The sequence below is a fragment of the Mastomys coucha genome, unplaced genomic scaffold, assembly GCF_008632895.1.
Source record: "Mastomys coucha isolate ucsf_1 unplaced genomic scaffold, UCSF_Mcou_1 pScaffold22, whole genome shotgun sequence".
Taxonomy (NCBI): Eukaryota; Metazoa; Chordata; class Mammalia; order Rodentia; family Muridae; genus Mastomys; species Mastomys coucha.
Genome location: NW_022196905.1, coordinates 204,761,627 through 204,776,722, shown reverse-complemented (window position 1 = coordinate 204,776,722; position 15,096 = coordinate 204,761,627). Strand labels below are relative to the sequence as shown.

Below are 15,096 nucleotides of genomic sequence, written 5' to 3'. Positions count from 1 at the left end.
GTATTCACCTATCCAAAGTCAATGGTTTCCAACAGAATGTGGAATACATAGTTACTTAAACAAGCATAATATTGGGACTGGAGAGATAGCTACGTGGTAAAGACCACTGGGTACTATTCCAGAGAACCTGGGTCTAGTTCCCAGTATCCATAGGGCAGCTCACAACTGCCTACAACTTCAATTCCAGAGGATATTTCACCCTCACACAGACATACATGCAGGAAAAAACACCTGCATAAAACATAAAATAAAATATAAAAAATAAATAGAATCATTAATAAATATATAAAATAAAACAAGCAAATATATATCATTCACATTGAGTATATCACCATGTCTAACAGGCTTAACAAAACATAAGCCAACCTATAGAATTATAGATAATTCATCTATGTGTGTCTAATATTATACTTTTGGTATGATCTGAATTATTTATGAGTCTATGGATTGGCCTCAAAATCTATTGAGTTTTCTGCTTATACAAGTAGGTCAATATATTAAGAGTTTGGCAAGTCTCCCACATTGATATGACCAACCAAATATCAATCTATGTCAGTTGCTTTTCTACATAATAATTTGTAAATAATTTCTAAGAATGGGGCAGATTTCTATGTTTTTCCTTCCATATATATTACGTTTATTTCTAAATTTGGTTAATTCATCACCTAGTACTTGTGTTTAGAAAGGGGCCTTGTTTTAGCATACTTACTTGTACAGGGGGGAGGCATTGCATCATTCCTAAAAAAAAAAAATCACCAAGAAATTGAATTTACTGTTTATTTGAATTATTAACTTTCAGAGTCTAAGATCTACCTCAGGAAAAAAAATTGATGAATGGCTTCTATATCAAATGACATATAATACAAGTGTCTAAAAGAAGTCAATTTATTTTATGGTACATTTAAAAACTTAAATGGACTTAAGTCTTGTAAGCTGAAGTTAGTAATTCTAGTTTTATAAGGTAATGAGCTTGGATGTTTAATATCTGTGTTCATAATCAGTGATAAATAATCTGCTTCAACTTGCAAAAAACCCTATAGTATGATAAAAAATATCACCAAGCCCACTAGACAAGCCTGACATTACAAACAAAACCTTGACTTAAGTAAAGCATGTATTGTTAAGTTTCCATTAAGGCAGCACATACCTGAAATACCTTATAAAAGTGACAGGTTTATTTTTGCTCACAGTTTTTGGAGGTTTTAGTCCATAATAGGTTGACCGTTGCTTTGGGCCTGGGTTGAGAAAGTTCAAAAGAAAGGCTGTATGTAGTAGAGAAAAATCACTCACCTACTGCTCAGGCTTCAAAAGGATGCAAGAGGTAGACACTGTGACAGAATCCCCATCCATGGGACATTGCCAAGACCTGAACTCCTAACATTATGGCTAGCTGTAAAAATTCCACAGCTTTTCAGTAGCACCAAGCTGGAGACCAAGACAATGTGAGCTTTTCAGGACATACTCAGAATCTAGGTCCCAGAGCATCTGGAAATGTTCAAGAATAGAGTCTCCTTACAGGGTCTCATATGTAGAGTGTATCCATGAGGCAAGATGCTTTTTAAGTTGCTTCTCCCAGAAGGAGAATGAGAGCAGAAGATGACTGTGAGATAAAGAATCTTGCACATAATTTTTACAGTCTTTGAAGAAGGTTATGTATGACATGTTTGAGATACGGGGAACCAGAATTCTCTCAGAGAAACAAGTTATGGAAAACCCAGCTGACACATAACTGCTTCGCTTAGAGTTTCCAGGGCTATAACAAAACACTATGAACAAAGGTAACCTGGAAGGGAAGGATTTATTTCAGCTTACATGTCCACACCACAGTCTGTCATGTTGGACAGTCAGAACAGGAACTCAAGCCAGGGATCTGGAGGCAGAAACTGAAGCAGAAACCACAGCAGAGTGCTACTTTCTGGCTTTCTCTTAATAGCTTTCTTTAAATGTATCATTGAAATCCAAAAATATAATGGAGCATCCATAGACAACCTGCACAGTCCCGTGGATATATGTAGAAGGTGACCGGTGAGATGAACAAAAGGTCAGAAGAAATATTAAAGTAGCTGAGTAGAACATGAAGAGTATGAAATAGCAAAACAAGCATAGGATGCATGCTAAGTGTGATGACTCAATCTACCACATGTTAATTGATAGAAAAGGGAGACAAGCCAGGCAGTGGTGGCACACATCTTTAATCCCAGCACTTGGGAGGCAGAGGCAGGCAGATTTCTGAGTTTGCGGCCAGCCTGGTCTACAGAGTGAGTTCCAGGACAGCCAGGGCTATACAGAGAAACCCTGTCTAAAAAAAAATAAATAAATAAATAAATAAATCAGGGAGAGACAAGAGTAAAGCTGTCTGTGAAGAAATAAAAGTCAAGAATTCAATGAATCTCTCTTAATATTTGTGAAGAAATGGCTTAACATGTATAAGAAGCTCTAAATTCAAGAATAGGTACAAAGAAAACTATATCTGGAAATATCATGCTGAAGAAGTAAGATACAAAGACATACCACTTCCAAAGGAGCAATAAGACTTGATAGGTTTGCAAAAAGACTTTAAAAGTAAGTTTGTTGAAAAAGGCATCTCACTGAAAAAAAAACTGTCCCCATCTTAAATATTCTTTAGAATTACATCTATATAAAATATTTTAAGAATGTACTACTCAGTTAGTCTTAGTAAAAGAGTGTTAATTAACAAATTCATAGTTTGACAGAGAAAATCATAATAAAAAAGGTTAAAAATACAGCACTGATTTAAAACAATAGATAATTGAAACATATTTCAAAAAGCAAATTCACATTTATAAAGTTATTTCTTTAACTGAAATGAATTAGAAATTTAAAAGACACTGATATGTTTATTTGTCAGATTGTTCTCATGTTTTGGGGGATTTTTTTTTGTTCATCTTTTTTTGTTTTGTTTTGTTTTGTTTTCCGATACAGGGTTTCTCTGTGTAGCCCTGACTGTCCTGGAACTCATTTTGTAGACCAGGCTGGCCTCGAACTCAGAAATCTGCCTGCCTCTGCCTCCCAGGTGCTGGGATCAAAGGTGTGTGCCACCACTGCCAGGCTGTCCTCTGTGTTCTTGAACTGATATGAGAACCAGCTTCTTCTGCTTTGCAGTAAAGATTGAAGACCAGCAACATTCCTGACATCCTCCCAGCCTTCAGTCCCAGTTTGGACTGCTGAGTTATACAGCAACATGGATTGAACAGTTTCTAGTTTTTGGCACCTTCAAAAGTCAGCCATTATTTGACTACCCAGACCATACCAGGTAAATCAATCAAATAAATCTCTTCAAAGATATATTCATTCTGCCAGTTCTGTTCTTTTAGAGAATCCTGACTAATATAGTATCTTTAATCCTAACTGTAAAAACTGCAATAAAATTTCCTTTACTCTTTCATTAAAGTTGATACTTAGGGTAGTGAGATGACTATATGGGTAAAGGCACTTTCTACCTGACATTTTGAGTTCTCTCCCCAGGACCCATATGGTGAAAGTAGAAAATCAATACCTACAAGGTGTCCTCTTACATCCACACTCAAACTGTGATATATGCATGCTTGCACACACACACACGCACACACAAATAAATGTAATTAAAAATAAAAATATACTTGTCAATATCTTAAATAACCCTGTAACTCCTGACTTTTGTGCTCATTGTATAATTGCAGAAGAAACAAAGGTGCAACAACTTTTCAACTGTATTTTGCTAGCTGATATCCATATCAAACAATACCCACAACAACAAGGGTAATATTTTGTGATCTATAACCATCCTTCAGCAGGAAAAGTTATAAGATGTATTCATGGAAAGGACACAAAATAACCTTCTGATTGGGTTCAAAATATAGCATCACCTGAAGGAATGTGAAGGAAATTCCAAATCATGGAGATGCTAAAGTATCTGTTAAATCAACAAACTAGAAAAATGAAAGCAACGGGCCATTAACTAATATGAACTCTATGCTGTATAGCATCTCTTCCTGGAAACTTTCCAGTATTCTGACAGACTATCTGAGATAAGGAGAGAAGACCCACCTTGAACACAGGTAGCACCATCTCATCAGCCCAGAGACCAGATTGAGTAAAAGAAAATGAGACGAAAGTGGATGAGAATAAGCATTCCTCCTTCTCCACTTTCTGTCATCTTGGCGAGCTGGCCACATACATACTGCCCAGCTGTGATGGACTGCACTCCTCCTAACTACAAGCCAAAATGAACCTCTACTCACTTAAGTGCCTGTTAGGTCAGAGCGAGAGAAGAGTAACTCGCACAGTGTTCTTCCCCTGGTGACAGTGTCATGTCTGCACATCACTAGAGGCTGTTCTTAGCAACATGCTATGGCTCTGACTAACTGCTTGCTCTTGTTTTCCAGTGTAGAGTTCTTCTATAGTGAAACAACTAAAGTATTTATGGCATATGTTTTAAAAGGTTAGGGAAATAATCTCTACTTCAGGAACACCTTTTTATCCTCTCTGTTTTTTTAAAAAATAACATTGTACATCCTATCAAATAGGTCATATCCATCCGAAGAGACACTTGTCTTTTGTGAAGACTTTTCTTACATATTACAGATACACTCATAGTAAAATATGGAAATATTTTTAGCTTGAGGGTAGGAGGTAAAACCTATTTAATTAAATTATTCTAAATGCGAAAAACAATTTTTGCTTTACATTGTTATTAACTTAAAAATGGATGAATATCATTTTAAAGGCAATCTCATTTATGTGAAATGAATCAAGTGTCACAAAATGTTCTGCTTGTCACTGCTGCCTGGTCTGTCCGGAATTGTGGTGCACATATGTATGTGTATATGTGTTTCTGTATGTGTGTGTGCATGTGTACACTTTAGGTCTATGTACATGCTTAAGGATAATCTACTATCATACTATCAGAGAGAAACAGTCAACATGAGCAACAGGTATTTAGAAACCTTATCATAGAATTGAGTGTGCTCTACAACAAAGACACAAATAAAAGTGGGAAAGAAAACCTTTAGATGAACACAGTCTTTTGTGGTAAGAAGTCAAGACACAAATAATACAATAAACATTCCTTTTGTTTTTATAATCACAGAAAAACAATGTTATGCCAACCTCAGAAGTCAGATAAAGGCAAGCTCCCTAGTCAAATTATCTGTCTCTGCACATAGCTTCACTTAATCAAATACTTTGTGTACTTCTCAGAAATGAGCATGTAAAACCCAGAATGAGCTCCCCTCAAATCAAAATAATGTGCTGTGATAACCTTCCTAGTTCTGTGACTCATATTTATAAATATGACTCCTAGTAGCTCAGATCTCCATTCACTCCCAGTACATTCATTATTCCAATCACTGCCTATCATCTTTGCCTTGAAAGGAACACAAACTATCAGAAGGGGAAATCATAGAGGAAGAAAATATGTTTTGATTCATTGTCTTATAAGACCTTCATTAAGACCAGCTATCTTTAAGGAATACATGATAATCTAAAGGAAAACATTAAGCCTTTACAGACAAAATAAAATGATATTTCAATTGTAATTGGTATTACCTTCTTCTTGTATTCTGTCATTATCTTTGGGACACTCACACCAAAATTGTATACCTAGAATCTTGTTAATGATCAATGATTTTTCCACTAATCCAAGAATATGAATTAGCTTTTGAAATTTACTTAATCTGTCCGATAACAGGGTTTCGAAACTCCTTCTTTTATAAGAGTACCCAAAGTATCAAGCTGCACCACATTAAAGATAGTGATGTTTAGCCTATTTATCCACCAAATCTTTTCCATAGTAACAAAAGAAATTGCCACGAAAACCTGGAGCTCTTTAAATTCACACTGGACATAGCTGGCTTCCATTCACTCTCCACAAACAATACCCCAAAAAAAGCGCATCAGAAAGAAGGACAAAAAGATCTAGAGAGCCATTCTCTGTAAGTTTACTGTTTTCCCTTTGCACCACTTGGTATAAAACTTGGGCATCCCTCTGTCTTCACCATCTACTTCACTTCCTTGTGCGCCAGAAGCCAGCTCCACACCTGGATAACTACAACTACGACACTCACCGTGTGAGCGCAGGACCCTTCCCGTGTCTAAAGTCCCAGCTCTCCACTTCTTCTGCAGGAACACAGTGACATCTTTCACCCAGCCGCGCTGGGCTGGGTAACCAGTACTAAACCCAACAGTTCCTGAGAGTCTGATCAGGTTTGAGCGCATAGGCTTTAAACCCAAGACAAAGGCTGCACTCAGTCTTTCGTGGCGCGCGCCCTTCCCTGGATAACTGCTACTCTCTTTCTCTCTCCTGCCCACCCTAAAGGAAGTCACTGAAATGAATTGCTTTCAGAGGGGTGCGGCTGCTGGTGTAAACAGCGCTGACTTGTAATCCACCAAAGGTCTACCAGGGGAGCTACTAGGGCAGCACCCCGCTGGGGAAGCCTAGCAAAGGAACCTGCCTCTAGCAGCTTGGGTACCCATCTAAGCAGGAGATCAGGACCTCCCGTGCTGAACCCACCTGAGCAAAGTCACCTGCTGCCTGCGCTCCAAGCTACTATTGTGCCAAGTCTTGTGCTCTGGAGCACGGACAAGCCTCCCAGGACCACAAACCAAAAAGAGTGTGGACTCTGCCCGAGGCTGATCAAACGGTCTTTGCAATCACTCACCGGGGGAGGGTAAAGTAGCTCAGGCAGCCGGCAGGCTGCGCGCAGCCAGCATCCCAGGGCAGCGGCATCCTCCCATCCTTTGTCAGTGGCTGGCGGTGCACTCCTCAGCTCACAAACGTGCAGCCGGGTGGCAGGCAGCCCGGCTCTGGCTTGGCTCCCCAGCCCTCTTTCCTCCTCTGAGCCTCCTCCCCTTCTCTGTCCCCCTCCACTAGCGGCACTCACTGGGCTCCCATGATGTCATCCAGTGGAAATCTGCCATGCTCAAAAACTGAAATAATCCAGCGCTCACATGGGGAAAGGCAGATCAGGAGGAAGACACAGCGGAGACTTTAGTTGTTCCTAGAACCTAATATGGACCCGTTTATCTGGAGTCAAGGACAGGACAGAGTAGGGGACTTCAGAAAAAGGGACTGTGGGACGTACTTGGTGGAGACAGAGCCCAGATAAAGATAAAACAGAGTATTTTGTGTTCTGGTGACTTTTAAGTCAATATCTAAATTAGTGGCGAAGATAAGGGTAAGGAGAAAGTTTTCTTGTCGTTTTTGTTGATGATGTCCTCTCTTGGCTTCTTGGGAGCTGCGATTCCTGTGATGATCCCTGTGCTACAAGCAAGAGAATGAAGACAACCTCCAAAACCACTGGAGCCTGGTCTCAGCAGAGAGCTCCTCCTGTCAGTGCCTGCCTTTGGTGATGCGCAGCTTAAGTTAAGAGGTGATGAAGGGTGGATAATCTGTGACAGGAACAGGAGAAGACTACTGCTCTGGGATTGGAAGGCACCAGCAGAATTTCAAGCTGCCTTGGTAGTGCTCTCCTTGCATACCATCACCAAAGACTAGAAGGTACTTTAGGGACTAGCAAACACCCTAGGGCAGCTTCTTTTGGCTTCACCAAGGGTTGCCATCTAGGAGGGACACAAGTCACATAATGTTTAACAAAGGTGTAATGCTAGCTCCTGTCATTTAATGATCTTTGTAACATTCATAGAAGTTCTATGATAGTCATCAAATTGGCCAAATAGCCTTAGTACTTTCAAAGTTCCATCAGGATTAATACACAAGCACAATCTGAGGCATATCTTTACATGAGCCTAGAACACACATGTGTATCAGAAACTCTCACCATTAAATACCAGACCCCTTCGTGCTAGAGAAATGCTGAGTGGTTAAGAGCATTGACTGCTCTTCTGGGGGTCCTGGGTTCAAATTTCTAGCAACCACATCAGAAGGCTTACTGTCTTCCACCACTCCAGTTCCCGTGGATCCAATGCCCTCTCTTGGCATCTGCAAGCACCTGCACATTTGATTCATAAACAAGTTTTCAGGTCCACACACATACAGGTGAAATTAATAACTCCCAACAAAAAAAAAAAAAAAAAAAAACAAATAAATGCCAGACTCCAGCATCTGAGGGTTTGTGCCCTTAGCTGTCTATGCTTCAAGGAACCTCTTGACTTTTGCAGGATGAATTTGCCACTTCTCATCCCAGGAAGACACTGGAGAACAGCAGCAGTCAGTGATGGCAATGAAAGTGTTCATCCAGTGCCTGGGGACAACATCTAGATTCTATTCTGTAGAGGTACATCTGCTGGAGTAGCATTTATTACAAATGTGGGTATATCTTTTGTAAAGAGAAAGAGGACTCCACATAGCAGTAACTTTGTAGCAACAACACTGAAGCCTATTCCCTATATGCTTTATGAAATGGTGAAATTCAGTAAGGCTTCTCCCAGCAGAAGTCAATACATTACCTGTGAAAAAGCCAGACTGATGTTGGGAGCAATAGCTCAGAGACTGTTAAGTACTTACTGCTCTTGGGGAGGACCTGGTTTAGCTTCCAGCACTCACAACCACCTATAACCCCAGCTCCAGGGTACCCAGTGACCTCTTCTGATCTTCACAGGCACTAGGTATGCTCATGTACATATACATACATGCAGGCAAAACACTCATACGCATCAAAGAAAAACTGCTTTAAAACAAAACCAGAACTTATTTTAAATAAAATATCCAAAAAGTCTGTGATGCATATAGTTTGAAAATAGCATAGTTAAGTCTAAAGGGGTTAACTTCCACTTAGTCATTTGCAAATTAGAATATTTGAGGTATGATAGGTATCTTTAACCTTTTTGTATGTATTATAGCTATATGCACTGAATATCTTTGCTATCCCTACCTTTTAAATATGACATTAGTAATTCTCTAGGAATTCATATATATATATATATAATGTATTTCAATCATAGTCACTCTACCCACCCCTTCTAATTCTTCCTAGATCCCATGCAACTTCCCTTCCCAGAGTCATATTTTTTAAAATATCCAACTAAATCTAATTTATGTTCATGGGTATGCTCATGGTTAGCTGGCCAATGGAGTCTGGTCAACACACCAGGGACCACACCCTTAATGAAAATTGATTCTCCCTTTCGTGGAAGCCATCAATCCTCAATAAATTCTCAGCTGGAGATGGAGGTTCATATCCACTCCTCCTAATCCTGAAATGTTGAGTGTGTTGGTCTTGTCTATGTTTTGTGGTTGTCACCAACAGCTGCTATTGGTTCATAAATGAGTGCAATAATCCTGACATGACCATTAGAAACTTTTGTCCCGATCTTCCCTGACAACTGGCTCTTACACTACTTCTACCGCTGTTTCATGATATACTCGGAAACCTGAGTGGAGCTAATATAAATGCCGTATGACTGAACTCTTCACAGACGTTTGTTCTTTGGGCTTTGACCAGTTGGGAGCCTCTGTATAACCACTGTTCTCTGAACAAATATGTTTCTCTAATGAGGAGTGAGAGCTTCACTAATCTGTGGGCACAGAGATGTATATTTAGAAAGCAGTTCGATGTTGTGTTAACTTAGTACTTAGCACTACTTAGTTAGTAGTATGTTTATAGTACCAATCATGAGTTTAGACAGAAAGAGCAAGTTCTAAACCCAATCAGAAAGCAGTTAGTTATCCTTATAGTATCTGAGCCATTATTGTACCCACGGGCATGCTTTTCCAGGCAGATCATTAACTCAGAGAGTGCACAGCTGGACGAAGCTGTGGTTCACCCTCCCTGGGGACTCAGCAGCCTACAGAGCACCTTGTGGTACTATGAATGTTGCCCACTGAGAAATGAGCTTTCAAGCTGGCGTCAGCTTGATTTCTTCATGTCGTGACCAAATGTATGGTTTCTTTATCAATATGGTCTTACCATCAAGGCTTGGTGGGCAACCAACAGCAATATCAGTGGCCTACATTCTTTTGGGAGTCTCTTGGATCCTTCTAACCAACAACTTTAAGGGGAAGGATCTGAAACCTGGTACAAGTTTTTTGTAAGCCATAGCTTTTAATGTTTTTATTTTAAGATATGAATGTATTAGTATCTCCTAAGTTCAAAAGAAATATGCATGAGCAACTTCTAGAAACAATTGTTTTTCTAAATATCAAAATAGTGAAGATCATTGTAAAGAAAAATCAGAGCAAGCATGAAATAAATTAATAAAAACACTGAGTGATAAGAATTTGGGGTTGTAAGTAACAGCTGTCTTTGAGATAGGAAAGTATTCCAGCTGCTTTATAAACATAATTAAAACTGCTATTATAAGTACATTTTAGAAGGTCAGTTTGCAAACCCTGCCTCCTGGATTGCTTCTTGACGTCCCATCTGTCTTCATTGTTTCTCTTTACTTTGCTCTTCCTAAGTATGTTGGAATGAGTGCACAAGCATGGATGCAAACTGGATCTGGAGACGTGAATAACCACACAGACAAAAAAAAATCCTTCTTAGCCTTGCTTAAAAATTAAAACATTAAAAGCTATGACTGACAAAAAGCCTAGTACCAGGTTTCAGATCCTTGCCCTTAAAGTTGTTGGTCAGAAGGATGAAAGGACAGGGAAAAAATATCTGTGCAGTTAAGAGCTCCTCGTGCTCTTCCTGAGGACCAATATCTGACTCCCAGCACCAGCATGCCAGCCCACAACCATCTGCAGCTCCAGTCCCAGGGGATCCACCACCCTCGTCTGCTTCTCCTGGCACGGTATGCATGTGATGCACAGATGTACGAGCAGACAAAAGATAATACACGTAAAATAAAATTTAAGATATGAAAAAGAAGGGACTGTCCTTACCAAGAGAAAAAGAATAAAAACTGTAATCAGTGTTGGTGCTTAATGTCTGGACCGAGTGTTTTCAGATTCAAGCAACTGAAATAAAAACAAGGATTTCCAAAAGCAGCAAGGAATTTTTATTCAAAGCAAGATAATGGTCTGTTCCAGAAAGAAATACATTAGTTACTGAGCCCTAATTATTGTTTGAGGCTTTCTTATCTGGGACTCGTGAAAAGTGCGAGTTTGGTTTCCAATGGCCGTAATGTAGGTACTTTTCTATCTTGATTGGCATATTACAGTATAATCATGTATCTACACATGTCCCTTTTCATATTGCATCCTATTTTAAGCATATACACACAAATTACTTCTAGGCATCTAGATGATTACTTCTAGATGATAAATAGTGGATTCTCCAAAAAAAGAAGAAAAAAATCTAGGCATGCAATATTTCTTTTGAAACAGAATCTCACAGTCTAGCCAAGATCTGATGCATCATCCTTACCATAATGTTAGAGTCTAGCCTAGAACCGACGCATCATCCTTACCATAATGTTAGAGTTACAGGAGTACCCTGCCATGCTCAAGCTGGCCTGCATGTCTTACTTTGAGGAAGATAATATGTATCTGTATATAGTAATTTATTTGGTCCAAAAGAAAACTCACTTTTATGATTCTGTACTTCTTTGAGAAATAGAAGTGCTGTGTTTTGGCATGACCTTTAATAGCTGAGCTTACTCTACACCTCAATAAAAAGACAATTCCTATTTTGGTAAAAGCTAGACATGTGAGAGTACCTATAGACCAGCACCCCTACAAAGAGATAGAAAGGGGAAAGAGGTGAGTCCCTAGACACCCAGCTATCCCACTGTGTGTGCAGTGGGAAAACCACAAAGAGATCCTGTCTCAGAGAAGGCAGAAGGTGAAAACCCACACCTGAGGTTATCCTTTGACCTCCACATTTGAACCATGACACAGATTCACATACACAAATGTTCATGCACATACATGGACACACAGCTACATGTATACTGTGAATATATAGCAATGTTCTTTCCTACTCACTGTTGACCTACCAGCATCCTTGCCTGAAAAAATAACAGTTTCATTTCTGATCCATGTTTTTAAATTTCCTTATAATGCTTAAATGATATTTGAGAGTTTAATAATTATTTGAGAATGTAATAATTGTTTAAAAGCAGTGCAGTGGAGCATGCCTGTTGCCCCAGCAATTGTAAAGCAGAGGCAGGAGGATGTCAAGGCCAGTTTGGGCTGCATGACATGATCCAAACTCAGTTACATAGTGAGACTCTGATTCAAAAAGCCAAAGGAAGAAGAAAAATAATCCACTTTTTTATTGTTTCCAGACTTTCTTTTTTCTAAATGGGTGGCCACAACCCACTAAAATAAAATGTTCAAATATTAGTTTAAAGACTCAGAAGTATTATAATTCATTAAGAAGTTTGCATCAAAAATCATATTCTATAATCCTAACATACATTCTAATCTTGTTTAAATGATGACTATATCAAACGTTGACACTGAAGATTTAAAATGACTGTATTAACTCAGCCTCAATTACTCATGCTCTGCTGTGCTGTCTTCCTCGGGGTGCATGACTTTCCTCACAAAAACAGCCAGTGATTGCTAGTTAAGGAAGGAAGAAAGGGAGAGGGAGGGAGTGGGGGAGAGAGGGACAGAGGGAGGGAAGGAAGGAAGGTGGGAGGGAGAGGGGGGAGGGAGAGAGAGAGACAGAGACAGACAGAGAGGGAGAGCTGAAAGATCCAATATTTTCCTTTATATTTCCTGGTCTTCCTGGTCTTCCAGCAAATACGAGCTTTTTATGCTTTTGTTTTATTTTAATTAAAAGATTAACTTATACGTAGTAATTTTTAGAACAAGTTTTTTACCAGAGGAGATACTGATCAATGGGTAAACTACTTGATGTATTTGTCCTGAGTTCAACTCTCCAGAACCCACATAAAGCAGGTGTGGTAGTCTACGTCTACAGTCTTACTGTTAGAATAGCAAGATGGAAGCAGAGACAGAGATTTCCTGGAACTGTTTGGCCCAGCTGTCCTGGTACACACAGTAATAAATAGCAAAGAGACCCTTCTGTGAGACTGACACCATATGATGGCCTTAGACTTCTACATATGTGTCATGGTGCACACATTCCCATACCCCTATTAAAAAATGCATGAACACAGATGTGCCATGGTATGGCTTTACATACTGTTGATGTATAATAAATAAAATTAGAATTTATATTGAAAAACTCACGTAGCATGCCAAATGATGTGCAGTGTTAATTATACACATTAGTCTGCTTTATCTCCAGTTTACCTGGTGCTATGGCTACTTTAAGAGATATGGGAAAAGAGAGTTAGAAGAATTGCAAACATTGTCCATGGAACTAAACTAGCAACAAGGTAGAAACAAGACTTGATTCTCCCAAGACACTCATCTGAAGCCTGTCTTCAGAAAATACCTCTTAAGATATGTTTTTTCTGAAAACGTCCCATGGGAAAACAGTGGTATACCTTTGTGATGGTCAATCCTGTCAACTTCAGAGGATCTTGAGTTCCTAGATGACAGGTATGCCTGTTTGAAGCATTATCTAGATTGGGTTAATTGAGATGGAAAGACTTGTCCAATGCTGGGGACAGCATACAATGACAGGGACTGCCTGTACTAGGCCAGGATCAAGACATCTCAGAAGCCCTCAGCAACTCCTTGTAGGAAAAGATGGTGTCTGAAACTCTGAGAATTAGGAGACACATCCCTCAGGGGGACCCGCCATCTGAAATAAGGGACTGCCTGCAGTAGGCCAGGATGGAGACATCTCAGTAGCCTGCAGCAGCTCTTTGTAAAAAACAGTTGTTCACATTTCTCCAAACCCTATCCCTGGACAATGGCTGTATAGATTTCATTTGTGCATGACTGCTTTTCAGTTGGCCTTGGTGTGCATCATTATTCTATTATATCTGACTTTCTTACTTCTTTCTCCTTCTGCTCTAGTGAATTCTGTGAAACTAGATGTTCATTGATGTAATGATTCTTAAACAATTGAAAATTGAGGCATAGGGGCACAGCACAGCACAGTCCTAATGGCCCAGGTGCATGCTGTGTATTCTCATCTTGGAAATAATGCAATAACTGCACAATGATAGTTCCAGATTAATGTTTGACTTGTGAATAAATTATTAGAAAATGAAATAGAGCCAAAATTGGGACCCCAAGAGAGAAAAAAACTATTGAAATTATGAAATAAGTTTTGCACAACAATTGAGAGTGGTTCCTGGATAAGCAAGTATAGAACATGGAAAATCTTATACTAGTAAAACTAAGTTAAAGCACTGGAACTCTTAGAAGAGTCATTGTATGTAATGTGCAGAAGCAGAAAGCTAGAGGAACTACTGAGTTAAGGGTTAAATTGATTCTTTCTGGCCACTGCCTGGCAGCTTTGCCCATGTCATTTGTCATTAGAGCTTCACAAGATAATACAAGTAGCTTACCTTGGAGCTCTGAGCTCTGAAGCATAATAAGTCAAAAGTTAAAGTTTAAATAATGATAAGTTTGCAATTGTTAATACTTTGGCTATAGGCCTGGGAATAGGGAGGCTTAAAACTTTGGGGAACAATTTTAATTCTTGATTCTTTGTGGGACATGGTTATTCTTTTGAATTTGATTTGGCAATGATTATACAATGTCTTTTTTCTACCTGCTTTTGTAGTATCAATATAAGACTGGGGCAAGAAAAATGTGAGTGAGCAGGAAAAGAACATGTGAAGAGTGAGTGAGGAGAGAATGTGTGTGTGTGTGTGTGTGTGTGTGTGTGTGTGTGAGCAAGGAGAGTGCATGTGGTGTGTGTGTGTAAGAGATGTGTGTGAAGAGTATGTGTGAGTGAAAGAGGAATGCACAGAAGGCATGTAGGAGTGTGGGAGTTAGAGAAAAAAAAGTGCACAGGAGAAAAGCAGAGTGCACAGGAGAATGCAGTGTGTGCAGCCTTAAGTTGCTGTGAAAGTGAGCAAGCAAGAGAGAAAGAGAGCAAGAAAGCAGAGAATGAGAGAGAAGAGAAAGAAACTTTAAGTCTTGAAAAATTGCCTGTCAGCTTGTACCCAAAAAGTAGTCTGTGTATATTTATTATGCGCCTTCCAGATATCCCTGCTTCCAGTTGAGAACTCTGATCCTGTGTCGAGGCTGGACCCCAACAGTCTGACTGTCGGTCTCAGCCTGATCACCCTAGGCTAGGGTCTCAGGAGAAAGTCAGTTGAGCACAAAATATGTTCTCTTGCTTGCTCTTTCTCATCTCTTCCTCCCCCTCTCTTCCC

At 39.4% G+C, this 15,096-nt stretch overlaps 1 protein-coding gene across 7 annotated transcripts in view; it reads right to left on the bottom strand.

The window, feature by feature from the left end:
• Marchf1 (membrane associated ring-CH-type finger 1) overlaps window positions 1–6,867 on the bottom strand; it is an 803,111-nt gene extending 796,244 nt beyond the window's left edge. For 2 of the 7 annotated variants that reach the window (XM_031339955.1, XM_031339953.1), the window contains exon 1: window positions 6,660–6,846. The gene's annotated coding sequence lies outside the window, so the exon portion shown is untranslated. Of the gene's footprint in view, window positions 1–6,065; window positions 6,227–6,659 lie in introns of those variants that run through there. The other 5 variants (XM_031339951.1, XM_031339948.1, XM_031339956.1 and 2 more) reach the window with 5 other exon arrangements.
• Window positions 6,868–15,096: the final 8,229 nt, after the last annotated feature.